This window comes from Podarcis melisellensis, assembly GCF_964234715.1.
Source record: "Podarcis melisellensis genome assembly, chromosome: 1".
Taxonomy (NCBI): Eukaryota; Metazoa; Chordata; class Lepidosauria; order Squamata; family Lacertidae; genus Podarcis; species Podarcis melisellensis.
The window spans coordinates 29745018-29760503 of NC_138528.1; positions in this window are offsets into that span (position 1 = coordinate 29745018).

The window sequence follows — 15486 nt, forward strand, 5'->3', positions numbered from 1 at the left end:
CAAGGGCCGCGGTCTGCGGAACCTGCAGGCGGCGCTTCGGGCCCAGGCGCTCGCGCAAAAAATAGATAAGAACTAGCTCAAGCGCCCGAGGGCGACACCGGGGGGCGGCCGCCGCTGGGTCTCCCTCCCTCCATCCCACCCACCCCTGAAGCCAAACTCGCCCTGCGCATGCGTTTCTTCCTGGCGGCCGCGGCTAGTTAAAGGGACAGTGACACCCCCCGCCCCAAATCAGGCAGGCTGCTGCGAGTTTGGTTGTATGTAGCCAGAGCGGCCGAGGAGAGAGGGAGGGGTGTCTCTCAGCCCAAAGCCCCCTTCTTGCCTTCCCTTTCTAAAGCTGTATGCAAGACGCGCGCTCTGCTGCGTATTCTTAGCCCCGGATTTTGGGAACGGATTGTTGTTACAGTTGCACTCTGTACATGCTCAGAGGCAATTGTCTTCAGTTTTTACTTCGCTTGCTCCAGGGCGGAGCTCTCTGGCTTTGAGGACAGGCTTCTGGATTGGGGCGGGCATTGTTTTTGTTCGTTATTGTTCTATATAGAATTGTATTTTTATATTGTAAACTGTCCTGTGATCTTCCAATGAATGAATGAATGAATGAATTATTCTTTTCTGTATCTGCTTAAAACATTTTAGTTCAGGCACGCCTATCCAGACATGTAGAAATTACATGTGTTTTATCTCCTTTTTAGGTAACGTTGGTTTTAACCAGCGCTGAAATGTTATAGACACCAGTTTTTAATTTTAATTTTATAATCAAAAATTGTAATGTTTTATATTTTTGTTCACTGCTTAGAGGGTTTTCTGACAAGCAGTATATAAATTTTGTTAACTGAAAAAAAAGATAAGAGCTACAGTATTGTACAAATACATATTAATGCTTGTGTTTCAGTTCAGATTCCCAACCAATAACTGAATGGGTTTCCCCCCACCCAGCTGGAAAATGATACACAACTGCATGTGACTAGTGACCATGCTGCAAGGGTGTGTGTGTAGGGAATTCCCTGGTCCACACAAATAAAGCAATCTGAAGTTGGCTTATCGCTCCCAGGCATGGAGTTCAGGACTGGCCTTACAAACAGGGGGCAGCTCAGCCTTGTGCAAGGTTCTTCTGGATAGGGAAGGGCTGTAGCTCAGGGACAGAGCATCTGCTTTGCACGCAGGAAGTCCTGGGTTCAACCCCCAACATCTCCAGGAGGTAGGGCTGGGCGAGGCCTCTGCCTGAAACCCTGCAGAACTGTCACTGATGGTCAATCCAAAAATGACTGAGCTAGATGGACCCAATGCTCCAGTGGTGTAGCATGGGTTGCTAGTGCCCGGGGCTGGGTGAGTGAGAGGGAGGGAAACTGACGCAGTACGCAAGTGCATTCAACTGCCTAATGGTGTTCGTGTCATTGCAGCCACAGAGATAAGAGGATTTTTTCCCCTTCTCTGGAGAGGTTACTTCCTGGTTCACATGGTGAAGCCGTTTTCTATGGAGCCTAGCATCAGAAGCACACAGCTGCCTTGAGGCAGCACCGGGTGTTGAAATTTTGCACCCCTAACAATTTTGCACCCAAGGCAACCACCCCTCTGCCCCCCCCACTATGCCACTTCAACTCAGTGTATTCCCTTTCCCCATATTGTATGTAAAGTGAAATTTCTGTGGTAGCCTGAACAGCGTTATGAACACGGATGATTAATATGCATTTCTATATGTTCATATTGTTGATGTAAATGGAAAAGTCAGGATCTGGAAAAGCTGTAGAAAAAAGTAACCAGAATCAGGGGGTTGAAGGATTTCCCCTATGAGGAAAGGTTAGAATGTTTGAGAGTTTTTTTGGTTTAGTAAGAATATATATGGGACAAGACAGAGGTTATTATGTTATGCATTCCTGAGCAAATATGCAATGTAACAAAATCAGTCACAGATTTGCTTGGGCAGAACAGCTGCTTGTCTCCTCCTCACAAAATGGAGCTATAAGCATCCCAGAGAAGAGACTCTGCTTTGTTATTTAATGGGCAGCAGCGGTTTTTTTAGGCCTGTGAAATAATCTGAGAGTTGCAAATGTCCAAAGGGCATTCTAAAAATTCCTGTACTCTACACAAAAAGCGCTTGTGAGACACTTAAGAAGCAGGGCATGGACTCTTTGCTAATAAAAGTGATGGCACAGTTGTCTAAGAGAAAAACCTTTGGATCCCCTGGACTCTGACATGATTCTCTATCTGTGATTCTCTATCTGCTAGTCTACAGGGCCAGCCCTACCATTAGGTACACAACAGCTACTTTAGGCAGAGGCAGCTGAATGTGGGTGTCACAAAAGGGCAGCAAATTGTTCAGTTCAATTTATCAATGCATCTTCACAGCCACGGAGGGAAAGAGGTGCTTGGGGAATTTATTTATTTTGCCTCAGAAAATAAATTGGCAGAAAATCGGCAGAAATTGGCAGAAAAAACTTGACCAGCCTTGACCTCAAGGACTACACACCTTCATTTGGTGGCCTTTTAAACTGTGTGGGAGGACGACAACGATGACGACTATTGTTCTGTTTGTTATTATGTTACAAATATTTATGTTTTTATACTGTAAACTGCCCTATGATGATTGGATGAAGGGTGGTATATAAATTTAATAAATAAATATGTAGATTGAGAGAAGGAGCCATTTGATGCTTGTCCTCTGGCACCATAATGTCTTGGTCAGCTCTGCTGGGTGCAATTCAGCTCTGGGTGCAATTCAAAGAGTTGGCCATTCCCTTTAAAATCACAAGGCCAAATTTACTTGCTTTGGTGACCCATTGATTTATTGTCCCATTAGTTTTGGAGTATAATTATGAGAGCCAGTGTGGTGTAGTGGTTAAGAGTGGTAATCTTGTAATCTGGGGAACCGGGTTCGCGTCTCCGCTCCTCCACATGCAGCTGCTGGGTGACCTTGGGCTAGTCACACTTCTCTGAAGTCTCTCAGCCCCACTCACCTCACAGAGTGTTTGTTGTGGGGGAGGAAGGGAAAGGAGATTGTTAGCCACTTTGAGACTCCTTAAAGGGAGTGAAAGGCGGGATATTAAATCCAAACTACTACTACTACTACTACTACTACTACTACTACTACTACTATTCTTCTTCTTCTTCTTCTTCTTCTTCTTCTTCTTCTTCTCCTCCTCCTCCTCCTCCTCCTCCTCCTCCTTCTTCTTCTAGTATTCATTGACAACCAGCTGCATGCATTTAATTGCAAAGTTTGCCTATTTTATAATCATTACTTGAGGCATTCAAGCAAAAATTTACTTAACACCGCAGTTAATGTGAATTTGACAACCTGAGTCTACTGAGGAGGCATCTCCAGCAGTTACAACTCAAGAGGGGCTTGCTTTCTACAGAAGAGCAACATTGGTTTCAAAGGCAGCTAAACAGCTTCTGTGGGTCTCTTTGAAAAATGGTTTGTCCCAGCTAGCCTGCCAAGACTTCTGCTGGCTCCACCTTCTACCCTGCTTTTCAAACCTTTTGCAAAAGACCACAATTTTCTTTCAGCCTATGTCATCCAAGCTGAAACCCTAAACCTTTTCTTTCCCTGTCCACTACTGCACACTGCTGGAAAAGGAGCCCCACCTCTGCCTGTCTTGCACAGGCTTTGCCCGACTGATGGCTTCCCCAGTGAGTTGAATAATAGAGTAATAGAGCTGGATCCTCTAGTCCACAAGGCAGGAATATCCTTTATGGGGATTGAACCTTTGGCATTATCAGCACCATGCTCTAACCAACTAACCAACATACAACATCACAGGTTGATGACTGGCCTTTGTTCGGAAATGCCCTGGTCCAGAAAAACAAGGTTAGCCAGCCTCTTTACATTGCTGAATCCAACATCTGTCAGCTCATCTTAATTCTCAAAGCACCAATAAAACCCCAGGGTCCAGGAATAATCCAGAGTGTTCCAGGGCACCCACAAACCTGTAACAATATGTATTGCCAAATGACATCAGCCACAGCTACTGCTTCATTAGCAAGTTCAAGATAGTAAGTAGTAACTGAGTAATTTTGGTGATGTGAAGCTAAAATCAGATAAACGTCGCTTCCAAAAATGCATATTTGAGGGTCCTTTCACATGGCAGTTCAATGATTAATGATTTGTTGTTCTTTTTGCACAGGCAACTGCTGCAATTGAGTTTTGCATCTGCTCAAACTTCTCTGCTTCTTTCGCAGAAAAGAGGTGGACAAGTCTTGACTAAGAAAACTTCAAATCACCCTTGGTTAAACTCTTAACTCACCCTGGTGAGTTATTTGGAGTGACTATTACAGCTCTCCTCTGATGTGCAAGCAAGCTGTAAAAGTCACTTAAAACAACTCCCTATAATGATGATGATGATGATGATGATGATGATGATAATAATTATTAATAATAATTTATTATTTATACCCTGCCCATCTGGCTGGGTTTCCCCAGCCACTCTGGGCGGCTCCCTACAGTACACTAAAAACACAATAAAAGATCAAACATTTAAACCTTCCCTAAACAGGACTGCCTTCAGATGTCTTTTAAAGATAAGATAGCTGCTTATTTCCTTGACATCTGGTGGGAGGGCATTCCACAGAGTGGGCGCCACTACCCAGAAGGCCTTCTGCCTGGTTCCCTGTAACCTCACTTCTTGCAGTGAGGGAACCGCCAGAAGACCCTTGGAGCAGAATGATGAGGGTGGAGACGCTTCTTCAGGTATACTGGGCCAAGGCTGTTTAGGGCTTTAAAGTTCAGCACCAACACTTTGAATTGTGCTCGGAAACGTACTGGGAGCCAATGTAGGTCTTTCAGGACCGGTGTTTATACGGTTATATGAGCACTTTGTGGCCAGCTGTCATTCCCAAGTGTTAAAATGTAAGATTTTAGTCTTTTTTGATTTTTGGTTACACTTGCACAGGCTTCACAGTCCATAGATTGGGAAGCACTGACCATCTCCTCCACTTCTCTGCATGAAACTAGGGGGATTCATGCAACCTGAGATGTGATGAAGCCAGTGATGCTGCCCTGGTGCTCCTACTAGCTACGCCTCCCACCAACCGCCCTTTGGAAGTTGTTGCCTAATTCCTGCACTGTGTGATGTGTGTGAGAGAGTTTGCATGTGGTTTTTGATTGGGGAGGTCACAGTGCAGGGAATGTTATTGCCAGCTCCAAAAAATGACCCTTTGCATGGCAATTAGGTTTGAAATCCACTCCTCGTTGGAGTCAATGGAAGGCACTTTGGTGATGGTGCGGTTGCAGCAGACGTGAAAGGGAGGGTTAAATATAAGGTTGCCAACTAACCAAAAAATGCCCTCTCCTCTTAATAGGTTTTTATTAGCAGCTTCACTAGCATAAATTGGCAATGGAAGCTTTTTATGCCATGGACACAGGCATTATTACCTGCTAATAAGCTGTACGGTGAGCTATTCTTGGCAGAGGAGGAGAGGCTAGTAAAAAATTGGCAACTTTTGGCATCAGTAGCTAGCTAGATTGATTGATAGATGGCCACAAAACTAAGCAATAAGCAGTGCTTCTTAAAAAAACAACACACGTTTAGGGCTACTCTCATTTTCCTATTCATATTTGAAATACTGCCCCTCAATGAGGCCAAACTTAGATTCACAAAATGTTTAGGGGTACCCCTACCCCTGCGCTCCCCCCCCCCCCAGAAAAAAGCACTGGCAATAAGCAAAAAGAACAGTTGGCAACCCAGTTACAACTAGTGATGAAATGAATTATCATAAGAATTCAAAATCTGACAAACTCCATGCATCAAGATGACCACACACCTTTAACTGCATAAGAGGCAAATACTCAGTGGAAGACTTCAGCACTCCAGGATGCTGACAACTCATTATGAATCACTGGAGCTGGGAGGGGGACAACCTCTAACTGTAGACTGCCAATCCTATACATATCTAATCAGATGTAAATTCCATTGATTTCAAAGAGACTTCCAGCTGTTAAGGTGGTCTAGCACTGCAGCCTTAAATTGTGAATCATCACACAATTTTTTAAAACGTTCATACTGCAAACTGTGAAGTCGCAAATTCAAAATCTAGGCTAGAAAATTGTTTCTCTATTCAGCTATCATGGTGTTTTTTCCAGCTGTTTAGAGGGGACTTCCGTCTGGTGTCATCTCACTTGTGAAGTGACAGACATTTCCCATCGAAGACATTGGGCACAGAGAGGGAAACAAATGATAGTGTCTGAGTCATTTGTTCACAAGCTTCCCAGAAGGATAGCTTCATTGCCCGTAATTCTCGAACTGCTTATTGGAAGAACTGCCTTCTGGTTTCTTGATTTTAAGAACATTTAGAAAGCAGTTGCCAAAAATGATTGCCATTTTAAAAAATTAATAAACACCAGAGATGTCCTGATATTCATTCATGGCTGCCTCTGGGGCCATCTTGTGGCTACTGGAGAGATTTTTAAGGAGGAATCAATACAAGGTTTGACTGCTGCATTTTCTGAGCATGGGGGCACATTTCAGTCATGCAACGACTTGATATGAAGATGCATTATTCTAGCCTGTATTGGATCAATATAGATATTGAATCAGGCCCTGCACCAGACTTCAGGAGACCCCTGGCATGATGTTGCTAATGCACCCTGCAACACATGCACCCAACTGTGGCTACATATTTTTCTTCTGCTGCCAATGCCCATGTGGAGGCAGCAACACTGCTTATTGTCTTCCTTGCTGGGCCTCTGAGTGGCATTAAAGCAATGTCTGGTTGGCAATGCTGCTCCCACCCACGGTGGATACCCACCATCTTATTTTACACACTATTGTTGTTGTTGTTGTTTAGTTGTTTAGTCATGTCCGACTCTTCGTGACCCCATGGACCAGAGCACGCCAGGCACTCTTGTCTTCCACTGCCTCCCGCAGTTTGGCCAGACTCATGTTTGTGGCTTCGAGAACACTGTCCAACCATCTTGTCCTCTGTCGCCCCCTTCTCCTTGTGCCCTCCATCTTCCCCAACACCAGGGTCTTTTCCAGGGAGTCTTCTCTTCTCATGAGGTGGCCAAAGTATTGGAGCCTCAGCTTCAGGATCTGTCCTTCCAGTGAGCACTCAGGGCTGATTTCCTTAAGAATGGATAGGTTTGATCTTCTTGCAGTCCATGGGACAATACAGTCTACAACACACTCCCAGCCTACAGATCTACGAAATCACCCTTGGCAACAAATCACTTGTACTTGGCCAAATATTATACTTAATAGAGTCAGATCTCTTTGTTAGGTTTTGCCATTCAAGTGGTCCTACCATCATGTAGTGCCTAACCTTATTGGGAGGGATCCCAAGAGGACATCCAGCTGAACCCCAATCCCATAACATTATAAAGGACTAGAAAAATATCAGACTTCATTTTCAAAACCATACATTTCTTTTAGCCTTTTCTTATGTACTGTATAGATGAGCATGCATAATAGCTGCAGTACATAGTCTCATGAGATGCTTGTCTTGCCCTCCTTGGCACAGATTATATTGTTTCACCTTAACTTAATATAGGCGAGCTCCCATCATCCCTTGCAATCCTGACTGGGGCTCGTGGGAATTAGCTGGAGACACAGAGGCTTTTCTTGCTCTGTGCTGGGCCCTAAGCTATGTATTGGGAATCTGCCTGGGAACCTAATGAAGAAGCAAGATTTGCTGGGGTGTTAATTCTGCGAACCTTTCCATCCTGAGCTCAGGTTGTATATATGTGTAAATAAACCATATATCCGAAAGACACCACAGTCTTCATTTACCTTCATTCTAAGGAAACACAATACACAATAGGCACACAATACACAACAGACCCCCTTTGATTCCCGCAGGAATGCTTGCTTGAGCAGAACTCTAACACAGCTAACTGGAAATGATCCCCATGATAAAGTGTATCTGTTCTTATGAAAACAGTCCCACAGAGACTCATTATGGTTATTGCAGCCAAAAAACTTGTGAGTGCGAGTGTAAGATTTATATGACAGTGGATGATACTTATCTATTTATGTCACACCCACCAGTTCTTCAACAGAAGTCAAGGTGGCATAAAGAGGGTTCCCTGGAGATCTCTCACCCAAGCTGTGAGGATAGGAAGTTGCCTTATACCAGGGCATCTAGCTCAGAGTGGTAGTGACTGGGCTGCTATTTGTCAATTCAGCCCAGACTGGCAACAGCCCAGACTCTAGGAATCTGTCCAACCAAGAGCACCCCAGGGGAGGCGCAAAGGAAGAGGATTTCGAACCTGGGGACGGGTGGTGGGAAACTGGCCACACCTCAGAGGAGGAGACGAGCTGGGAAGTGCTAGAAGCAGTGTGTTTGAGGGCTAGCAAAGTCACAAGACACAGTAAAGAGGTTTGCAGTCTGGATGCAGCCGTCAACAGTGATGACAGAGGGGAGGTACACCAAGGGCATATAGTCAGGGGGTGGGTTGGGGCAGCTGCCCCCCCCCAAATCAAGTAAATAAATAAAAATACTTAACTAACTGACCACTTACATCACAGATAACTTGGTTCTGCCCCCCCCCCAACAAAAAGCATTCCCAACCCCAACTAAAAGTTTCAAGGGAAAAGCCATTGTTGCACAGATGTTGTCAGTCTTGCCTGACTCAGACTTTGGCTTTCAACCATGCGCGATGAGATCACCTGGTGCTGCTTGCCAAGGGATTTCACTAAGAGTTTCTCCCAGTTAGATTCGGCATGTTCCCAAGTTTGACCGATACATCTTCTCTTTTAGTGTTTTGTTGGAAGCCGCCCAGAGTGGCTGGGAAAACCCAGCCAGATAGGTGGGGTATAAATAAATTATTATTATTATTATTATTATTATTATTATTATTATTATTATCATCATCATCATCATCATCATCATTATATAACATGCCTTCCAGGGTTCACATCCACACCATACATTTAAAGCACTCTTAAACCGCTTGAACAGTAATGGCTTCCCACAAAGGATCCTGGGAACTGTAGTTTGTTAAGGGTGCTGGGAATTGTAGTTCTATGGTAGTTCTATGGAATTTGTAGTTCTATGGAATTTACAACCCTCAGCACCCTTAACAAACTGCAGTTCCCATGATTATTTGGGCAAAGCCTTCATTTCCAAAGTGGTACAGTATAAGAATGTTTTAAATTTATGGTGTGGATTTGACTGACAAATCAATCTCTTCCCATATAAGTCATGAGCCTCTGCTTCTTGGGGTTTTTATGTCACCAGCCTTCATAAGAATGACAATATTAGAGCTCTCTCCATCTTTCCCTACCCTATCCAGTTATCCCGTGGACCAGAGATCTGGCTGGTTACTTCGAGGCTTCTCTGTTGCAGCAGACAGACCAGTCCTCAAGAACAAACTAAAGCTGGACACTTGGAAATTAAGTCTTTTAGGCATAATATGCACAGTTCTTTCCAGACCTGATATTTAGCACTGAGAACAAATCCATTTTTAATAGAATGCAATTGAATAATAGTTAAATGAATCCCATACGTTGATCGACCCTTTAACTGTCCGTCCTCCCTCCAGTCTGTCCTTGTGCTACATAACTTGTTAAGAAAATAAAATAAAATTGCATTTGTGGTTTTAAGAGAAAAGTCTGTGAAAGGCTTTGGGGGCAGCTCAGTCATCTAGAACACCATTTAACTTTTGAAAGGGAAGAAAGCGACTTGTTCATTCCCCCCTTCAAATATATCTTTAAATAATGTGCTTGCTTAGGCTGTAGCAAAGTGCTTCCATTTAATTAGGTGGAGTTCCAATTTACAAAACAGTTTATTGTTCTTGCTTTGCTGGGTCTGCCTAGCTGGTGGCAGTGGCACAGAGCCTCAGCCCTGCGAGTGCGTTTTGTCATTGATTAGAACAGATTGAATAATATTCGCCAAACAGTCATTGTAATGAATGGGAGTGGATTTGATTCCCACAAATTATTTAATACATCTTATGCCACATTCTCTTGGGCTGTTCTAGGAGCTGGCTGAACTGGCATTAATCAACATTTCCTTTGTGATTATGTTAACAGCAGGAGATGCCAGTCACTGTGTTACCGCTTCCTGATGAAATTCGAACATTTTAAATAATGTCTCGGCACATATTTGTCAAAGTCTTTGAAGAAATAAGATGGTGGAGCCACTCTGAAACATCCATGTTTGGCAGAATTGCTTCTTGAAACACAGAGGTGGATCTTTCTGAGGCAGACAAGAGAGACACAAAGTGATCCTGTGATAAGGCCATTGAAACCTGTAGAAGATACAAGTTTAGAATCTTTCAAGGAGAACTGGAAACCTTGAAAAGTAACTATACATATGTGAAGTCCACAGTGGGGTTTGAAGTCTAAGGAAAAAAAACAGCAGAGCACCGTAAGAAATTTGTTAAAGATGAAACTGGATAGGATGGGATTTTTAAAAATGCAATTGTATGTAATCATAATTATAAACATCGAGGTTGGGTGGGCGGAAAATCATTAGTATTGTAGAATAGGATTATAATTGTTGAGTGATAATGTCTCACTTTGAATCTTGAAATAAATTAAAATATTAAGAGCCAAGATGAAAAGGGAAACCTGTAGAAGATAGTACTGTACAGTGGTACCTCAGGTTAAGTACTCAATTCATTCCGGAGGTCTGTTCTTAACCTGAAACTGTTCTTCACCTGAAGCACCACTTTAGCTAATGGGGCCTCCTGCTGCTGCCACACCGCCAGAGCCCGATTTCTGTTCTTATCCTGAAACAAAGTTCTTAACCTGAAGCACTATTTGAGGGTTAGTGGAGTGTGTAACCTGAAGCGTATGTAACCTGAAGCGTATGTAACCCGAGGTACCACTGTATTTTGTTTATATGATGGTTGGAGGTGGTGACGACTTCGGAGGTGATAGAATGAGAAACAATTAGTACCAAATGAGTGAAGGGCAAAAAAGTGAAATAGTTTTGTCACAGATTTTACAGCGGCGGCGACTAACCTGGGCTAGCCTCCAGGTGCTGTTGAATGACGGCTGCCACCAGTCCCAGTCAGTATCTCCAATAACTAGGGATAATGGGAGTTAGGGTTTAGCTAGGCTTGCCATATTTCAAAAAGTGAAAATCCGGACACAAACATTGTTGATCTATACTTCCGACATGGGTTGGCATACATCTGGATTTTCCTGGACATTTCAGCGATTTCTTCCCATGTTTTTGATGGCTAAATCCCAGCTATGTCCAAGAAATTCCGGACATATGGCAGCCCTAGTTTAGCAGCTTTTGGAGGTCCTCAGGTTTGCCACCCCTTTTACAGTATAATGAGCATTGTATGGAATTTAAAAGAACAAAGCTGTGCACAGATGCTTGCATTCTAAAAAATGAAACAAGAGTTTGAAAACATTCTGGGGTTAGGCTAGATGACCCTCAGAGATTCCTTCCAGCTCTGAAATTCTATGATTCTTATTTTCTTATTTGTTTTTTCTTTCTTTCAAGGAGCTGGGCTCTAGACTAGACACACTTTCACCTGTACCTGATTTATGCCGTAGTAACAAGATCTTACTTTGCCACCTAGTGGAAAGCCATAAAAGTTTCCCTAGCCTAGCTATTTTGCTAAGATTTCGTTTTAAAGAACATCTCTCCTGATCTGTTGCTGTGCATGTGTGAAAGATAGAAATGTATTTAACAACAACAACAACAACAACAACAACAACAACAACACTTGCATCGGCTTTTATACAGTGGTACCTCTGGATGCGAACGGGATCCGTTCCGGAGCCCTGTTCGCATCCTGAAGCGAACGCAACCCGCATCTGTGGGTCATGATTCGCCGCTTCCGCGCATGCACGTGACGTCATTTTGAGCGTCTGCACGTGCGCAAGTGGCAAAACCCGGAAGTAATGCGCACCGTTACTTCGGGCTCACCATAGAGCGCAACCCGAAAATATTCATCCCGAAGCATATTTAACCCGAGGTATGACTGTATTGATTTGTGATTTTGAACTTCTCTCACAGAAGGTCCAGGAAATCTCTACAGTGCCAGGCATCTTGATAGTGCTATACAAATAAGCAATTGTATGACTAGCAGTAAAAGTGACAATAAATATCTGAAGAAATTTGATCCCTTTTCTTCTTTATTACAGTAGTATAGGAACCATCAATTTTCTTCTTAAAGAACAAATCCCCCCCAGTTTTTCAAATTTTATTTATACTTTTCAAGTTTATACATTTCACTAATTTTACAATCATTTCAACATTTCAGAATTTGACTTCCTTCCCCCTCTTTCTGAGGTTCCTTAAATTTATTTTTAATATCCTCTGCATATCCAAATTAACTTAATTTGCTCATTTATTCATCTACTTTAAATATATGCTCTTATAAAACTGCAGGTTATTACAATAATCCTGCCAATGATCTTATCTGTTTACAATTTATCTGTAAATATTCAATAAACCATTTCCATTAAAAAAAAGGTTGCTTATCTTGATTTCATATTCTTCCGGTAAGTTTCTCTATTTCTGCGTATTCCATAAGTTTTTGGGTCTATTCTTCCCTCGCTGGGACTTCTGCTTCTTTCCATTTTGGGGCGAGTGACATTCTAGCCGCTCTAGTAGCATACATAATAAGTTTTTATACATTTTAGGTAGTTCTGTCCCTATAGTTCTCAAAAGAAAAGAACAGCTTTTCTTAAAGAACAGATTCAAGCAGGGTTTGCTTTGACTAGTTAGCATTGTTTTCTGCTTCTCACAGAAAATAATTGGCTTCTGAGCTCTCCCCTACATTAGTGTGGGCAGAAGTCAGATAGATCAAGATCTACGGTCAGATATCTGGCTGGTTTGCAGTAAATAGCCAAGGCTTTTTGACTTCCCCCAATTAAATTAGTGACAGGAGCGAGCCAGCAGTAAATCACACCATGCACCCAGCAGCTAGGCGAGGAGGATGGAGGAGAAACCCACCCATTAGCCAGTTAGGCACCATCACCTATTTGTAGCACTCACAACATAGCTCATTCTTTTGGAATGCTGATGAGGCCACATCAATGGCCAGCTAGGGCCGTTGTCTTAGAAAGAAACTTGTCTTACCAGTTCAGCAAACTCCTCTGTTAGGTTCTAACCATGCCTAGGTACAGGACCCCAAGAATTGGAAGGAACTCAGAGCATCACTAGACTGAGCCTGTTAAGTATACTTAATTAATTGACACTGAAATAGAGAATGCCGTAATGTGTGTTGCTAAAATAGCGGATTTTCCCAGCCAGCATATTGAGAGCTCTCTAAGCTCTGACTAGTTGATAATTAACTGTGGTGTTCTCTGCTCTTAAACTGAGTATTTAACTTTAGATCATGTGATGAAAGTATTCAGTTGCAAATTTGTCATTTTGGAAGGGTGGTGGCTGCCTTTCTTTGTTCCCAGGCTCTGTGAGAGAAGGATGTGCAAATGACTCGCTCCAAAGAGCTCAACATCCTTGGGCTGAAAAGCAGACTAATCGAGCCCATGTATGAGAGAGGTCTGTTTATCAGCTCTGGTTATAAGTTCCTTTATTTCAAAGATGAACCTATGCCTTGGACAGGCAAATGTCATGGAATAATTTGAGTGCCTCATTGATTACTTTTGCACCTTTTTTCCAAGAAGGTCTGGTTGGTAAGCTTGAACATTGTTTTATTCTAAAGGGAGTCAGTTTTTATGCTTCAAACTGCACAATATTAATATCTGCAATAGATTCCCTCCTACCAACAACAATATGCATTTAGAAACACGCGACTGAAAATGTAGAGAATACACAATAAATGGGCGTGTGGACACAGCCCGTAACTCTTTTGCATCTGCCTCTGATTTAGTCAATCAACCAGAGCCAAGAGCAAGAGAAATACTGTCTGGTAAAAGCAAATAAATAGACCTGACAAGCTTGAAGTCTGCCCACCCTTGCCCTAGACTAGCCAAACTGTCTTTGGAGCTTTCCCTCTGAGAAGAAAAACATGTTTTTCGGAGGAAATTTCATTCCAAGGATGTGTGTGTAAAGGCATCCCATTGACCAGAAGGGCTGGAAGGTAAGTATTCTATGTGACAAATGAGGATTAAGGCCTCCAGCATTTCAAAATGGATTCTCTCTGGCAACTCTGTTTTCTAGACTCCAAGCAGACAGAGTTGTGAGAGAGAACTTCATGGGGAGATACATCCGACACCCTGACCTGGGAGTGACAGGAGACATTTGGCTCAAGTAGGAGTGTCCCTCCAAGTCCCACAGTACCTGCGTCTGAGTTAATGACACCTAACCTTGGTCAGTCCCTGGAAGGACACTTTTTGTTCAAAAAAAGAGAAAAGGTACACAGTGATAAGACCATTTCCTTTCTCACAGCGTCTCCTTTAATGTCAGGCCTGAAATATGAAGTCATTAGGGGATATTAAAACAGTGCTGACAAACTAATTAACAAAAGACATTACGCCGGATGGGCTCAATTTATCCTTTTTAATGGTTCTTATAAATGGGCGCCGCCAATTAAAATTAATAAAGATTTACCAGCGATTGCCTGGCATACACTGCTAAGGAGTTCCACTGAAGGTCGAACTTAAAGTCAGTCTCCTCATAGCTGCAAGTTCAGCTTCCCACCCTGTGCCCAGCAGGGCTGCTCTTGGCTCATTTTTTTCACGTTGTTATCTGTTTCTAGGTGTTTACCTGGTTCTTGTCTTGGTTGCTTTAGAAATCCATCTGTCTCTGTGTTGAAGCACCCTTCTCACTCCCCAGTTCCTAATGCACATTTGGAATGGGCACAACTTTCTGTTGGCAGAATGACTGGAATAAGGCAGATGGAGTCCAGAGAAAAAAGAAACTGATAATACTTTCCTGAGGTAAACTGAACAAGAACAGGGTATAACTTGAGGAGAAAGGAACAAAGAGCTTTGTCTTTCCCAGGCTTCCTCCTGCTTAATCTGCATCCAGTGCACTCCCATTGCTGGTTTGGGAAGTGATAAACTCATGATGTTAGCTGCGATCCATATCTAACCTGGCTTTTCTTATGAAATACTGTGTTTCGATGTGTTTCTTCTCCCAAACCACCTTTTATCCGAATTGTGAAAAAGAACAACCTAGCAGCCTTTTAAGCTGGTAATGTGGACAAGGCCTTAGTTAGGAAAGGTCTATGTAAAAAAAGAAAGAAACCTTCAGAATCACACAGCCAATCAGAACTTGAGTCACCTCAGAAAGATCATCCCATTTTGAGTGGTTGCTAGGCAACACCTCCACCTTTTGCTGGCTGTCCAAACAGGAGCAGAATTAACCCTTAGGTGACCAACTGGATGATCCCTGCTGTTGCACTTCTGACACCTTCACAGCAGAATTTCAGCCTTTGCAGTTCTGCTGAGAATTTGGTACTCTCTTGATGCTTATCCACACTGACTCTTGTTTTACTGCTTTTCCCTGGGGGAATCCACTCTTTAGTGCTCAATTGGAGCAAACAGCAATTTGGACTTTCTTCAGATTGACGTTTGCTCTGATTTAGAGCTAAAGTATGGGTTTCCCCTGGGAAAATAGTGAGGCAAGGGGGAAACCACTCATTCCTGTGCATAGAAAGCCACTTGGACTCATGCTTTATAA